Below are 17,097 nucleotides of genomic sequence, written 5' to 3' on the forward strand. Positions count from 1 at the left end.
AAGAGAGGAGGAGAGAGATTTCTGTTAGAGAAGGGGTTCGATATTCCAAGTCTAAATTAGATGAACCTGGTAAAATGAGATGCCATGAGACTAGCTTTGGAGCCAGATAAACCTGGATCTGAACCCTTAATCTGCTACTTACTAACTGTCTAACTGGACAATTTGCTTAACTTCCCAAAGCCTTGGTTTCTTAATCTGTAAAATGGTCATATCAATACCACCATGTTGAGAAGATTAATTTTAAAAGTTTATAAAGTAGCAAGCTTGAATATATGTAAATTATAGTTATTAAACACTAGCTCTTAATGGTTATTTGACCTAAAGCAGGTCACATCATTTCTCTGAGCCTCAATTCTCCTCGTCTGCAGTATGGGCATAACTTTTCTGCCTACTAATCTCGAAGGTCATTGTAAAGAAACACTACAGCACAGTACCAAGTTTGCATGAAGAGTTTATCAGCTGCTTGGTACCCATGAAATTGTGGGGAGGTGCTTGGAGACCCCTGCTGGAGAAAATAACTCAGGGGAGTCCTGAGCCAGAACTCTGAAATGGGCTCAGATTTCCACATTGCCCTTTTGCGTGGCTGTGTGACGTTGGGTGAGTGACCTAACCTCTCTGAGCCTCCACTTTCCCTTCTGTCAAACGGGGTGAACAGTTCGATATCACTGGGTTACCCAGAGAATCACACATATTGTGCAGAAAAGTGTTAAGGCACGAGGTGAGCCCTCCATAAATGTTTGCTGAATTTGAGTCTTGCTCAGTCAAGTTCAGTCCCTCTTCTTACATGGATAGGAAAAGTGTCCCCGCGTGGAGCGCAGTCAGGTAGGGGAGATGCTCCACGGGGCTTCAGTGCCTCCCCACTCCCCTGCACCCCCAGCCGTTGCCATGGCCACCGGTTCAGGCTCGGAGCAGCACCTGGGCGTGTCCATACCAGGCCCCGCCTCTCCACAGCGACCATTGGCTGGGGAAGCCACGTGACACGCACTGGTATGCTAATATATGGTAATTGCCCAGCGCCCCTCCTCCCCCGGCAGTGTCCGAGCAGCCGGCAGGGTGCGCGGCGCCGAGCCGAGGGGCGGGCTGAGGGGCGGCCCCCGGAGAGAGCCGCCAGGTGGAGGAGGAGCGCGGACGCGGCCGCAGGTAACGGGCGGGCGGGCGCCTGCGCGCTGGGGCGGCTCCCGGCGCCCCGGCTGCGTGCGGGGCGCTCGGGCCGCGGCGCCGCCGGCTTAACCCTTTAGGCGCCCAGCTGTCACGGCCGGGCCGGGCTCCGTGACCCCGCGGGGCCGCGCGGGGCGGGACACTGCCGTAGACGCGGGCCAGCCGGGGGCGGGCGGCCGGACCGGGAGCCGTGCGTGCGGCCCCCCGCGGGGACCGTGCGGTCCTGGCCGGCGGGCCCCTGGCCGCGCTGCGCCCGGGCGGGGACCCGGTGGCTGCGGGGGTTCGGGGTCGGCTCCGGGGCCGAGACCTGCGGGAGGCTGCGGGGACCCGGCTGCAGGACCGCCGCTCGCACAGCTCCTGCGGGGACACCGAGCCCCCGCCTCGCAGAGGCCCGCGCCCCGGCAGCCCGTGGCCTGCGCGGCCTGCGCCTCCCCGCTCGCCCCGCGGAGTGCGAGGAGCGCGGGGGGCGGGCCTGACCCGCAGCCGCCGCCTGACAGCCCCGCCGCCCGCAGGCGCTTTGGACCCGCAGGCTGGGGCCCCTGGGGGACGAGGCAGGATTGGTGCTGAGGGGAGGGGTCGCACCAGCCTAGGGAGCCCCCGCTGAAGGAGAGGACAATCCCCTAGGTCCTGGGACAAGCAGGCCCCGGGTTTGCCAGGTTGGAGAAGGAGCTGTGCCCCAGAAGGGCTCTGCCCTCCCGTTGTGTCCTGTGCTGGGTGCTGACCTGACACACTCATGGGCAAAAGTCACTGCTGGACACGTGGATCGGGTCTGTCATGTCCAGAGGAAGCATCTGTTTTGCGTGAGTTTCTAACAGTTTTTTGTTTTGTTTTGTTTTTTAATAAAGGAAGGTTTAAATTCACCTTCCTCCCTCACTTTCCTCTTAGGTCTGCTACGGAAGTGTGTTCTTTTCATTATTCCCCTCTCTGCCCACCAGGGCTGCCACCTCCATCCCCAGTTCACTGAGCTTGGTGGCAGCTTCAGGCGCAGTGTAATTTAGCTTTCTCTGCGTTAGAGACGGTGGGATAGGCCCGGTGCCACTCACAGTGAGCTTGCTCTGAGAGCTGCTCAGGAGTGTGGGGGTGAAAACCTGGCTAATGTGCCATCCATATCAATAGAGTTTTCTCTGAGTCAGAAGTCATTTCTTCTAAATCAAGGAAAAACATGGTCATACATGGAAAGTACCAGAAACCCATTGGATTTTTTTTTCAAGTGAAGTGCAAATTGCACTTTCATGTCGCTCTGTTATCACACGGCAAACACTACCTAGTGCCAGGCACTCTGGGTCTATAAGGATCTGTCCTTGTCTTCAAAGAAATAGTGGGAGAGACAAGTAAAAATGCCAGCAAAGGTAATGACAACATAACAGATGTGTGTGTAAAGAGCTGTGGGAGCAGAGAGGAGGGAGCACTTAGCTGTTAGAGAGGCTTTCCAGAGAAGAACACGATTAAGCAAGGTCTTGAAAAATGAATAGGAGTTTGCCTTTCAGAGACTTAAAAAGTGTGGTATCTCTGGGCAGTGGTATTATATTGCAGCCACATTATATTTCCTTCCTTGATAAAGTAACTTTCCAACAGTAACCTAGAATTTCTAGTTCCCATCACAGTTTTCCAGTGGTGTTTTCCTTCTTATTGCTCTTCCCCTTCGCTCCTCTCCCTCATCAGTGTTTTTGGCCTCACTCCTGATCCAGTGTGTCACCCCTATCTTCCCAAGTAAGGAGCCAACGTAGGGGCATGGGCAAGGAACGGTGTGCAGCAGCCCCGAGGAAGAGGGCTTGAAAACTGGGCAGAATGTGTGGCAGTGCAGGCATCACCTGGGAGGGCAGTCTAACTCCTACAATAAGAAGGAAGTAAAGGTCGTGACCAGGGAGGCAGTGCCGAATGTGAAGTCTGCATTTCGCCAAATTGTGAGACCTGGAGAAATGAGTGATTAGATCAGAAGCTGAAAGGATCTGAGGCAAGAGAAGGTCTGGGCTGTGATGTGGGTCAGGGCAAGCCGCTGAGAACTGACGCCAGGAACCAGGCAGAAATGATAGAGCCGCCCGCTACGCGGTACCAGCCGTGTGGGGCAGGACTGGATCCAACAGCTTCAGGCAACCGTGTGGAAAAGAGCAGCACCATCTCCTCTGTGGAGTAGCTATATACTTCTCTCCTCTCTTCTCTCTCCCTCCTTACTCTTACCCTCTTTTGATCTGTTTCCACCCATGATTCACTTTTATTGGGCTTGTTTTACTGAGGTCTTTAGCCATCTGAGCCAAGAAAATCCTGTTCTGCTGCCTTAGTATCCACCTCCAGAAATGTAAATGGTCCATTGTACCCTATAAACGTCGGCTAGCCAGCCTGTTTGTACTTTCTGATCATTTGCAAACAATGTGGATGGATCCAGAGGTAGTAATGTGGACCTCATTCCCCAAACACACCTGTTTGAATCAGATCAAGGCCTCTTTTAGCTTTGCTCAAACCAAAATTTATTTTTAGAATGGATTGTGGTGAGGTTTTGGCAAATCCCTGTGTTGAACTATATTACAGATCAAGCCGTGTAAAGAAGGTGACATTAGGACGATAACACCTAATGTACACTGCTAAAGTGACAATTCTGTAATCAGGGTTGCTATTTAAGCAGTCTTCTCAATCAACATATTTACCAAGTTCCTGCTTGTGTGAAATACTGTGCTGTATCTGTGCTTTGGAAGAGACAGGAACATGAGAGAGCTAGCCCTCATTCAGATCCTAGTTCTACCAGTTATCTGCTATGTGACTTGGGCAAATTATTGGACTTCATTTTTTTATATATACTAATGCTACCTACCTTTCATATAGTTTTGAAGATTTAATGAATCACACAGGTAAAGCAGAAATTAAGTAAACTTTCAAAGTGCTAACTGTGGTATTATAGGCGCTGTAAAAAGAGAAATGTCATTATGGTCTCTGATTATCAAGGAAGACTTTTCTACCAACATGGTGAATGTTCTATAAAGAGGGTGAATGTGGAAGGGACTTCAGACAGGGAAAATAGCATTCATAAAACATAGGGCCAGAATGTGGAAGACAGTTTTCAGAGGCCAATTGATCAGACTGACCAATCTCACAAGATCAGAAGGTTTAAGTAAAGTAGTTGTAGGATTGGAAGGGTTGGTTGAAGCCAGATTTTAATAGGCATTGGTGTCAAACTACAGAATTAGGACTTTATCCTGTGTGATGGAAAGTCTAAAGATGATTGGTTAGGGAAATGTCAGGTCATGAAAGTAGTATTTTAAGAAGATTCTCAACAACAGTGTGGAGAATAAACTTTAGTAGGGATAGAAAGAGAACTGTACAATCAGTAGTTACTAAGATCGTCTGGAAGAGGGGATATAGAATTGAATTAGGGTAACATCTGTGAAAATAAAAAAGGATGGGTTCAACAAGTATTATAAAGGAAGCGTAACTAACTGGTTATGGAGGACAAGAAATAAGAAAGAATCAAATATGGCCTTGAGCCTGGGTGACAAGATTAACAGAAATAGGACAGGCAGGCAGGAAAGCCAGTTTGGGGGAGAAGTGGAGGAGCTAGGTGCTAGATATATTGAGGTGATACAGGAAATTGTAAGTGGACACATCCCATAAGTATTTGGAAGTGGGGGCTAATGTTCAAAGGAGAGAAGTCAGGGAGTCTTATGTTCAGAAGGTGATAATTGAAGCCATATGATTAGCTTAATTCAACAGTGGGGATGGCATAGAAACAGAAGTATAGGGGACCAAGGGCTGAAGTTTGGAGATTTCCCACATTTATTTAGCGAGGTAGGGAGGAGGAATAGGGTCAGGATGATAGAAAATAAGGAATCAGAGAAGCGAAAGAATAATTTATTCACCCAACAAATGCATTCTCTTCATGACCATTTGGGTACCCGATTAGACATGCTGTTAGCCATGAAGGTGTAGTGTTTCTGCAGTCGAAAGAAGAAAGGGTTTCAAGCTGGAGGAATTGGCCAGCAGTATGAAACTCTACACAAAAAGTGGGAAATGTTAATTATATTTAGTACACAGGGATTCATTGTAACTTTTTGAAAAGAATTAGTTTAAATTCAGCAGGGGATGGCAGTGGAGATATTAAACTCCAGATTAAAGAGAATTGTGGTAGGAGATGCTGATAAGAAATGAAGATAGCATGTAGACCACCCTTTGTATGTTTGGCAATAAAAGGAAAAAGAGAAATAGCAAAACGGTGAGAGAAGGCACAAGATTTGATCTTCCCTGTCTGCTTCATTATTTTAGTTGTCCTAAAATATCATTCGCATTCTTTCATATCCTGAGTAGAAGTTCAGCAATTCAGTTCTTAAACTTACTGCTTTGATAATTACCTGTGCATTTCATTGAACAATAATAGTACAGCTTCCATTTATCGCTTACCGTGTGCTAAATACTTTCCATACATATATTCATTATTCCATTTAATCCTCACAATACTGGATTACAATCATACAACCTCTTAGAAGCTTGGAGAGACTAAGCTTCCAAATTAATTGCCCAAAAATCACATGATGAGTGGCAAAGATGGGATTTGGTTCCATGTTTGATTCTAAAGCTATAATTAATGACACTCCATTCCTTTTTGTTTGTTAATCCTCACTCAAGGATATTTTTTCCATTGATTTTTAGAGAGAGTGGAAGGGAGGAGAAGAAACAGAGAGAAACATCAATGTGAGAGAGACACATTGATTGGTTGCCTCCTGCACACACCCCAACTGGGGCCGAGGTACGTGTAACTGAGGTACGTGTTCTTGACCAGAATCAAACCTATGACCCTTCAGTCTGCTGGCCAATGCTCTAACCACTGAGAAAACCAGTTAGGGCAGACATTCCATTCTTTTTTTTTTTCTTTTTTTAATATGAGCTGTTGATACTTTCATATATATATTTATTATTTATTTATTTATTTATTTATTTTCACAGAGAGGAAGGGAGAGGGACAGAGAGTTAGAAACATCGATGAGGGAGAAACACCAATCAGCTGCCTCCAGCACACACCTCCTTACTGGGGATGTGCCCACAACCAAGGCACATGCCCTTGACGAGAATTGAACCTGGGACCTTTCAGTCTGCAGGCTGACAGTCTATCCATTGAGCCATACCGGTTTCGACCAGACACTCTATTCTTGATATTCATGTCCCATATCTGTTATCCAGATTCTGAGCTCTGATCACCCAGAATTTTAAGCCTGAGTTCATCATTTCATGTTGTCCAGACTTTCTGTCTTAGTCTTTGACTCTTCTAGCTTTTTCATGGCTCATCTTTGGGAATTTCATACCTTGCTTTATCAATACCTTCTCCCTATTGATCTTCCTAACTAGTAAGGCGAGATACCCTTAGGAGAATATTCTTTTTTCTACATATAGCTAAGAACATCCAGTGTACATATTAAATGTGCCTTTAAAATATTTTAACTGAAGAGAATTAGATTCAAATTGCAAAAGAAAGGGGACAGGCCCTTTAACAAGTGAATTTTGGCCAGAAACCAAGTTCTAAAATTTTATGAGTCTTAAACTGATTAACTTGTAAGCTTCAGCAATTCAATGCAAACTAATTTTTATACAAAACCAGCAAATCAAAAGAAGGAAGAGAATTAAGTGAGTGTGTAAATATGGTTGCCAGGAAGACTTTTCCTGACAGAAGAGAGAACCTCACAGGAATTATACAGACTCAAGAAAGCAATGTAACCTGCCCTTTCTCTGTTCTCTTTCTCTGATATCTCTGAAATCAATAAAAATATGTTTTTATTGATTTCAGAGCTATCATAAGAGAGCCTTCATATTTTAATGATGGCTGATTTGAGATCTGAAATCTTAGGCCCTAGCCAGCTTGGCTCAACGGATTTAGCATTGGCCTGTGGACCGAGGGGTCTCGGTTTGATTCCATTCAAGGGCATGTGCCTTGGTTGCAGGCTCCTCCTGGTCAGGGCTCATGCAGAAGGCAACCAATCGATGTGTTTCTCACATCAGTGTTTCTCTCTGTCTTTCCCTCCCTCTTCCACTCTCCCTAAAAATCAGTGGGAAAATATCCACAGGTGAGGACTAACCAAAAAATAAAAATCAAAAATAAATAAAATCTTGGCTGTAAAACTCTTTGGATTGAAATGTATAGCATTGCCCCACATCTGATACCCACCAGCCAGTGCCTCTTTTTACTAGTATACTCCAACGTACTGGAATTCTGTATCACGTATGGTGACTTTCCCTGGAAGACAGTGAACACAGCAGGAAACATGGAGAAGAGGAAGAGGTCAGAGGCTTGAAAAGACTCTAGACATTTTCACAGAGTTCTTTGTTGGACTTCTCATAGGTGCAAAGCCCTGTGTGGCACTGTGTTTAAAAGCTGTGACTTTTGGAGCCAGGCTGTCTGGGTTCAGGTCCTGGCCCCATGACTTACTGGTTACATAGTTTTGGCCAAGTTCCCTAACTTCTCTGTGCTTCAAAGTTCCCGCTTATAAATGAAGATAATAATAGAACTCCCTCACAATGAAGAATGAACTAGTAAATACATTTCAAATGCTTAATAGTGCCCGGCACATTGTAAGCCTGCACAAGTGCTTGCTGAAATTATTATTACTGGTATACATGATATACTAGCTGTCACCTTTATTATGTTATGATATTTGCTCTCAAAATGAACTAAGCAGTATAAGAAATGACTATTTTCAATGTATTAATTCTCTGTGGCTAGCATAGCAAATAACCACAAACTTCATGGCTAAAAACAACAGAAATTTCTCCTCTCACAGTCCTGGAGGCCAGAAGTTCACTGCCAGTTTCACTGGGCTGGGGTCGGCGAGGCTGTATTTCCTCTAGAATCCCTCCCTGGACTCTTCTGTGTCCTGGTGGCTGCCAGCATTCCTTTGCTGTGGCTGCATCACTCTGATCTCTGCTCAGCTTCCTTATTGTTTATTTTTCCCAAAGTACACAAAAATAATCTTAATTCTTCTGAGATCTTCATGTTTAAAAAAATGAAGGTACTACTAGATAGTTAAATAGGTAATGCATAATTGTTCACTGCATCTTTAGAAATTACTTTGGAGTAGTAATCTTTTTAAAATATTTTTTATTGACTTTACAGAGAGGAAGGGAGAGGGATTAGAGAGTTAGAAACATGGATGAGTGAGAAACATCGATCAGCTGCCTCATGCACACCCCCTACTGGGGATGTACCCACAACCCAGGTACATGCCCTTGACCGGAATCGAACCTGGGACCTTTCAGTCCGCAGGCTGACGCTCTATCCACTGAGCCAACCCAGTTAGGGCTGGAGTAGTAATCTCAATTACTACTCCAGATAAAGAAAGGCTTAGTTCTTGCTCTGGTTATAAAAATTTTAAAAAGGAGGCATCCTGTCGTTGGTGCCTTTGTTTATCATGCTTGCTATTCAACCATAATTGTGATGACCATAATATGACATTCATTCTCTTTATAGGAAGGTATTTTCATTGTTCGTTACTAAGTATTATTGGGCCTGTTTTACTATAGTGACTGCATTTTTGTCAAGAGGCATGGAAATATAGTAAGAGTGACTCATCCTCTCCCTGTTGCCAGTTCCAGCCCTGCCAGTGGAGACGGCGCGGAGAGAACATCCCCTGACTTAATCTCCCATTCAGGTTCTGTTTGCATAGCCCATGATCTCTCCCGGCTTAGCCTGCCCGCTGCCCCCGCAGACCTTTTGTACAAATAAAATGGAATCAAGCAGATGAGTGAATAAGTGTGTCTGAATAGCGGTCCTGGAATCTCACTCCCCTTCTCAAGTGCAAAGCTGCATTTCCCAGCCCTCTGTGCACACACAGCCTGCGGGGTCAGACCCAATTAGGTGCCCTCATCTGCTCCCTCACAGAGCTGCCCTGTTCAGCTTCGAGAAGCAGCACAACCTGCCCCATTCAGCCGCCGCTCTCAGCCCGTTTCTTTATCTTCTCTCAGGATCCCATGGAGGGAGGCTCTGGGTTTGTCCTGCACATGCTCCCTGAGCCAGTCGTTCACAAAGACAGCCTGCTCTCTAAGGAAGAGCAGCGAGCCAGAATCGTGCCAGCCAGAAGGGAAGAGTGAGGCATACTAAGAATGACATCAGTGCAGTGATCCCACAGGGACTTCAATTGAGCGGCTGTGTTTTTCCTGGAAATTCCAGCTCATTCCAGGCATTTATTTATTTATTTTTTTATAAAGGAGTGGGCGCAGGTTAGACAATTCAGGGCAGAGACAATTAAGCCTTATTGACCAGCACTGTACGGAACTACTAAATATACACCAGACAGACCTTCCCGGAAAAGACAAGGAGTCGGTAATAATAACTTTTCCTTTGGGTATTCTCTCAAAACACGTTTATTTAGTTTGGTTGTGAGAGATACTGTAATGTCATACGGATAGTTTAAAATGGAGATTATCTAATAGAAAACAGTCACATTTTAAGTGTGTAACATTCTGTTACCATTAAATTTCTGGCTTTTAGCCATAAATTCAATTCAACAAATATATATTTTGAACCTCCTACTCAGACTGCTAATGGATGAATGTTGCTGTATTCAGGCCAAAAACAGAAAAGCTGTGTATGGTCCAAGTGTGGAGAGGAGAATGGAATTAGGAGAATATAGACTTCTCTGCTGATTGGTGATTGATGGCTTGAACCTAAAATGGCTGGTCTGAGATGGCCAATCAGACCGATCAGATATATCCACTATTTTATAATAATCCATTTTTTCTTATTATAGAAGTAATATATTATAGAAGGTATGGGGGTGAGGAAGTATTAAAGCTGTGGGGGGGGGGGGAGAGACATTATCCAACCACCTCAAAGTAATGCTGCTAACATTTTGTTTTAGATTCTTCTGGTTTTTATGAGTACATATATTTTTGTTTAAAGGATCTTGCCACATACATTCTTTTATAAACTGCTTTTATCACCATATTGTGAACATTTTTGTACCATTAACTACAGTTTTCTATATGAAGATACAGTCACAAATCCCCTCTGATGGGATTTAAGTTTTCAATTTTCCTTCTTATGACCATTTAGGTAGCTGAATTTTTGCGGGCACCCATGATTATTTTTAAGACAAATTCATAAATACAATATTATTAATACTAGATCAAAAGTGTATAAAATGCTATGGCTCTTGATGCATACTTTTCTAATTCCCCCCAATTCATACGTCTGTCAGCAGTGGGTGGATGAGGAGAGTTTGACCTCTAAGCTGGACGTCACTGAATAGTATTGCTGAGATAAGAATCGGTCAAAGATAATAAGTTCTATAAAATAACAAGATAACCCGAGTAATAACCAACAGACACAGCAGAAAACACAGAGTCCCACAAAAACTTAAGATGCTGCAATTATTAGACAGACTATAAAACATCTGTGCTGACTACATTTAAGGAGGTTTTCTTTAATGAGCTTGAAAATATATGCAGGAACAGAAATCTATAAAAAGTGTAACATTTTAAAAAGAACCAAATAGGACTTCTACAACTGAAAAATACAATAACCCGATTTAAGAACTCAGTGAACACTCCTATTAGCAGATTATTCATGGCTGAACTGAAAGATCGAGTTGAAGAAATTGTCCAGAACGAAGCCGAGGAGCTAAAATGATGGGACATCTGTAAGACAGGATAGCAGACGTGAAGGACAGAGAAGGCCTGGCATGCTTTTAATGATAGTCCCAGCAGGTGAAGAGAAGTAGTTTGTGACAGAGGCACATTTGAAGAGATGATGGCTGAGAATTTTTCAAACATACAAACACATCAAACATACAAACATACAGACTCAACATGGTAAGTGAAAAGAAACCCACACATCATAGTGAAACGACAAATTTTTAATAAATAAACAGGTTACCTTCAAAGAAGCAGCACACAGGCTGGTGGCTAACTTCTCAATAACAACAATGGAACCTGGAAGTTTAAGGCTTCCACATTTTTTTTCCTGCTGATTATTTGTTTTACAAGGACCTCTTGCCAAGGGGTGAGTAGAACCCAAACCTGGTCCAGTTGCCAGACCTATGACTGGCTCAGGGCCGCTGCTGCCTAGAGCAGTGGTTCCTAAACTTTCTAATGCCACGACCCTTTAATACAGTTCCTCATGTTGTGGTGATCCCCAACCATAAAATTACTTCTGTTGCTACTTCATAACTGTAATTTTGCTACTGTTATGAATTGTAATGTAAATAGCTGTGTTTTCCGATGGTCTTAGGCCAGTGGTCGGCAAACTCATTAGTCAGTCAACAGAGGCAAATATCAACAGTACAATTGAAATTTCTTTTGAGAGCCAAATTTTTTAAACTTCTTTTAACACCACTTCTTCAAAATAGACTCACCTGGGCCATGGTATTTTGTGGAAGAGCCACACTCAAGGGGCCAAAGAGCCGCATGTGGCTCGAGAGCCGCAGTTTGCCGACCATGGTCTTAGGCGACCCTACTAGCGGTTCTCAACCTGTGGGTCACAGTTTGAGAACCACTGCTGTAGAGCCTAAGACCATCGGAAAACACAAATTTTACATTACGATTCGTTAACAGTAGCAAAATTAGTTATGAAGTAGCAACAAAAATAATTTTGTGGTTGGGGGTCACCACAACATGAGGAACTGTATTAAAGGGTCGCGGCATTAAAAGGATTGAGACTGGCCTAGAGAAAGCAGTGCCTTTTTCTGACTCTCACAGAGATCTTTTCCACTTGCAAAGACATGGGCCTGTTGAGCAGCATCTGCCCAGAGAAGGTGCCCTGTTTTAACTTGCTTGAAACAACCAGACAAGCTAGGAGCATGTATGTAGAAAAGAGTAAGATGGCTTCAGTGTGTGTCTCCTAGTTTTGAAGCTTTACATTCTTTCTGTTCTTCCCATCAGTGTGCCTGTCAGAGGAAAACTAAGCTTAGATGGATATCCCAGAAGGGAAATGAAAGCCATTTTGAGACAAGCAAACACTGAGAATTTGTCATGATTATATAAAGTGTGAATAGATTTAATATTTCCATTACAAGATAAAGATTGTCACAATGCATAATAATTCACTTGTCTGCTATTTTATAGAAAACACACCTAAAATATAAGCCAATGGTTGCCAACTGGGGGTGATTTTGCCCCCAAAGGAACATTTGACTGTGTCTGGAGATTTTTAGATTGTCATAACTTGGGGTGTGGGGTGTACTATTGACATCTGGTAGCCTGGGATGCTGCTAAGCTCCGATTCACAGGACTGCCCCCTACAACAGAGAAATATCTATCCCAAAATGTCAATAGTACCAAGGTTGAGAAACTCTGATATAAGTAAACAGAATATTTGAAATTTTTAAAAAATAGTAAAAAACAAAAACAAAACACATGAAAATACACACTAAAAGAAAGCTGATATAGCTATATGAATGATAGGCAGAACTATCTTAATTCAGAAAACATTTCTAGAGATAAAAGGTATTACTTCATGCTGGCCAGTTTTACTCAGTGATTAGAGCATCATCCCACGGACCAAAGGATCTCAGGTTTTATTCCTGGTCAAGGGCATGTACCTCAATTGTAGGTTCAATTCCCATTCCTGGTTGGAGCAGGTTGGGTCACATGCAAGAAGCAACCAGTTGATGTGTCTTTCACCCATAGATGTTTCTCTCTCCCCCCATCCTCCTCCCTCCCTTTTACTCTTTGTTTTTCTGGGATGCAATGACTATTTCCTTGTAGCTTTATCTCATTTTTAACCATAGCATCCTCAGCAGGCCTTTCCTGACCACCAATCTAAAGTAGCCACCAGCCATTCTCTATCACTTTCCCAATTTTCATTCTCTAATTAGCGCATTTGACTATCTCACTTTTTATTGTCTTCACATGAGAATGGGAACTTTGTCTTGCTCAGTACTCTGTCCCACGGTGCACACATGGTGCTCAATTAATACTTGTTGATTGAAATGCCATCTTTGGAGTGAGTCATGGGGAGGGGAGGGGAGGGAAATAAGGAGAAAAACAGAAAATGAAGAAAAATGAAACTATTTAAAAATCTATTGTGTGCAAAAATATAATATAAAAAGGGGGAAGAAAAGAAAATATGTACAACTGGTTAAAAGCAGATGAGAGGAATATCCACACCTATATATATAAAAGGCTAATATGCAAAGTGACCCCTCAGGAGTTCAATTGGGAGACCAGGAATTTGATCACTCGCTGATCACCAGGGGGCAGCACGAAATGAAGGAAGTCCCGGGCCAACAGTTGGAATGCCCTAATCAGCCCTGATCGCTGGCCAGGCCTAGGGACCCTACCAGTACATGAAATTCTAGTAATGATATAATAGTGTATCGTGGTTCAGCAAAACTCTTTATTAGAGGTAAAGGAACTAACTTTATTGAGCTCCTTCTATGTAGGAAGCCCAAGTTGCCAGACGATGTTGGTGTTTTAAAAGGTTTCATTTAAAAGGTTCATATATGGAGGATAGAAGTATAACCATAATAGTTGTCCTTGTTTTTAACCCTTTCCTAGGAAGAAAAGAGAGTGAGTTCTTCTGTAAAAAAAAGCGCGGGGTGGGGGGGGCCTGCTATTGCTTGGAGTAATATTTGTCTAAGAATAATGGTGGTGCCATTCACTGAGAGAGAATATTAGAAAACCCATTTTGGAGGAAAAGCATGAGTTTCATTTTTAACAGGTTAAGATTTAGAGGCTTTTGAAACATCCAAGTAGAAATCTTGACTAGGTCATGGTATACATCAGCCTAGAGCTCAGAGGAGAGGTCTGAGCAGGAGGCCTAAATATTTGGTGTACAGATGGTAATTGAAGTCATGGACATGGGTGTCAATGTCTGAGGGAGAATAGAATGTGAAAAAAAAACAAAAAAACAGGTTCTGGGGATGAATCTTGAGAAACTCCCCCATTTAATGGTTAGGTGGTGGGAGACAAGCCTTTGAAAGGATTGAGTAGGAATGGCCAGGAGAATATGGTTTCATGAAAGCCGAGGTAAAACACTCTCAAGGAGAGAGGATGGTCAGCAGTGTTGAATGCTGCTGATGAGTCAAGGAAAATAGGGAATTAAAATATGTGTTAGATTTAGAGACATTACAGTCTTTGACTTCCATGGTGCTGTAAGTCATTTGACTTCCATGGTGCTGTAAGTCATTACAATGGGTGCTGTAAGTCATTTTAGCAGTATAGGAATAGATCTGCGCCAGTCTCAGCTTTCCATCTATAGTGCCTGTTTGTCAAGCAGACACTGATACATTTTTTTCATTGGTTTTACTGTGAAATGTTTATGCAAATGAATGTATAATATGTATGAATATAATTTAAGGAATAATTATGAAGTGAACAATGTTTACTCATCACCTCCCTAGTTGCTTCTACTTTCTTCATTCATCCAAAGGTATCTTCTGTTGTGAGAAGTACTCTCTTGCTATCCCCTATGGTTTTACCAGATAGAAGTAATTCCGTAAACAATATACTGTTATTTTTACAATATACTTTTCAGTTTTAACTTTTTAAATTTTATATGAATAGAATCACACTGTATTTGTTCTCCTGGGTCTTTCTGCTGCTCAACATTCTGTTTTTCAGAATTGACTGTGGTGATACATGTGACTGTACATCATTCATTTTCACTGCTGTATAGTATTCTATTGAACTACAGTACTATTTATTTTTACTTTCTGCTTTTGATGGACACTTGGACATTTCCAGTTTTGGGCACAATATCAACACCACCATGATCATATAAGTTGCCTAATGCACTTATGTAAGGTATTACTTCATGCTGACCAGTTTTACTCAGCAGTTAGAGTATCGTCCCAAGAAGGGGTGTATAGAATTGCTGGGTCATAGAATCAGGATATACTCAACTTTATTGGGAAGTGCTAAACTGTTTTCTGAAGCGGTTATATAAATTTATACTTCTAGGCAGGACTGGTTTGGCTCAGTGGATAGAGCATCAGCCTGCAGACTGAAAGGTCCCGGGTTCGATTCCGGTCAAGAACATGTACCTTGGTTGCAGGCACATCCCCAGTGGGGGGTGTGCAAGAGGCAGTTGAGCGTCGATGTTTCTCTCTCATTGACATTTCTAACTCTCTGTCCTTCTCAATTCCTCTCTGTGTAAAATCAATAAAATATGTATTTTAAAAAAAATTTATACTTCTACTGTCTCTTATGAGAGTTACCATTGCTCTCAATCCTCCCCAGTGTTTAATGTTGTCAGACTCTAAAACTGCCACTGGTCTAATGGCAAGAGATTCCTTGGCAGTGAGCAGCACTTAGACGGTGTCCTAAGAAGGCCATAGGCCTTCATAGTCCACATCCATTTCCATTTACCGTCTGAAAGAAGGTTAAGGAGAAAATTCAATTTTGCCTAATGCCTCCCCCATATGGCTAATTTATATGCTAATTAGCAAGATAAGAATCGATGAAGCTGGTAATCAATATGATATCCAAGGCACCAGTAATGAAATTCATTTTGAGATGCACTGCCAGTGGAAATGAAGCAATTACGCAGGATAAATGGGCAGCTCAGGGAATAGGGGCTCCACATTGCACTTGACTGCATTATTTCCCCCTGTTACTCCTCCCCTCCCTCTTTCCCCTCCACCTTGAATTCAGATCCTTCGGGGCGCCACACTCCAGCTTCTTCCCCTACATATTTAGAGACTTGCACTATCCCTGTGGATTTGTGGTCTGCCAGGGAGGAAATGGAGCTAAAGAAAATGACAGTCTGAGAAGACCATTGTTTAATGATCCTAATGCCCAGATTTCCCACAACTGTCCTGATTTCAAATATTTTTTCTCATCAGACAACATGTCAAATGATTGGTCCTATTTAAATCCAGTGTGACGTGGGCCAGTGTGGCCACAAGATTTAGCTGAACTCTAGGAAGTTTTATTTCAGCACAGACATTTATTCCAGGGTTTCAGGGGTGTGTGTGTGTGTGTGTGTGTGTGTATGTGTGTGTGTGTGTGTGTGTGTGTGTTTATGTGTGTTTGTGTGTGTGTTGGGGGTAGTGATTATACTTACCTCTGAAGATTAATGGCACAACATTCTTCACATCATACTTTTCAGCTAAGATAACTGAAATTTATCTTTTATCCTGATGTCTGCTCATTGGAATCATCTGGAAGAGCTTTTCCCCAAGATTTTATTATGAAAATGTTTAAACATACCAAAAAGTGTTTTTAAAAAATTATGCAGTGAATATTATGTATATCTTATCTAGATTTTACAATTAACATTTTACCATACTTGTAACATATCTTTCCAACTATCCATCTCTCTGTCCATTTACCAGTCCATCTTATTTATTTTTTATGCATTTCGAAGAAAATTGCAGGCATCAGTATACTGGTATTTCACCCCTAAACATGTCAGCGTGCATATCACTAACTAGAGTTCAATTTGAGGTAAAATTTGCGTACAGTGAAATGCGCAAATCTGAAGTACACCATTCTCTAAGAAGTTTTAACAAATGTGTACACCAATGTAATACAACCCCTATCAACATGTAGGACATTGCCATCGCCCAGATGTTCCCTCCTGCCCCGCTCCAAGCCACTCCCCGGCCCCACTCCCACTTCCAGAGGCGGCCATCACTCTGACTTTTTAGATCAACTTTTCCGATGCCTAGACTTTCATATAAATGGAACCATTCCATTTGTATCCTGTGTAAGGTGGCTTTCACCCAGCATAGCATTTCTGAGACTGATCCACGTTGTTGCATATATCAATCATTTGTTCCGTTTTATTGCTGAGCAGTATCCAGAGTATGGATATACCACAGTTTTTTAGCTACTATGAATAGAGCTGCTAGGAGCTCATCTGTACAAGACTCTTTCTCCCCCCGCCCCCCCCCCCACAGAGGAAGGCAGAGGAAGAGAGAGATAGAAACATCAATGATGAGAGAGAATTATTGATTGGTTGCCTCCTGCACACCCAATTCTGGGGATTGAGTCCACAACTTGGGCATATGCCCCTGACCGGAA

At 43.0% G+C, this 17,097-nt stretch overlaps 1 protein-coding gene across 3 annotated transcripts in view; it reads left to right on the forward strand.

Annotated features, from left to right (window-relative positions):
• The first annotated feature begins 1,030 nt into the window (after positions 1-1,030).
• The window catches only part of PHC2 (polyhomeotic homolog 2), a 76,168-nt gene continuing 60,101 nt past the window's right edge, over positions 1,031-17,097 (forward strand). For all 3 annotated transcript variants that reach the window (XM_084873065.1, XM_084873066.1, XM_084873067.1), the window contains exon 1: positions 1,031-1,140. The gene's annotated coding sequence lies outside the window, so the exon portion shown is untranslated. The remainder of the gene's footprint in view (positions 1,141-17,097) is intronic.

Source organism: Pipistrellus hanaki (assembly GCF_964339955.1).
Source record: "Pipistrellus hanaki genome assembly, chromosome: 2".
NCBI lineage: Eukaryota > Metazoa > Chordata > Mammalia > Chiroptera > Vespertilionidae > Pipistrellus > Pipistrellus hanaki.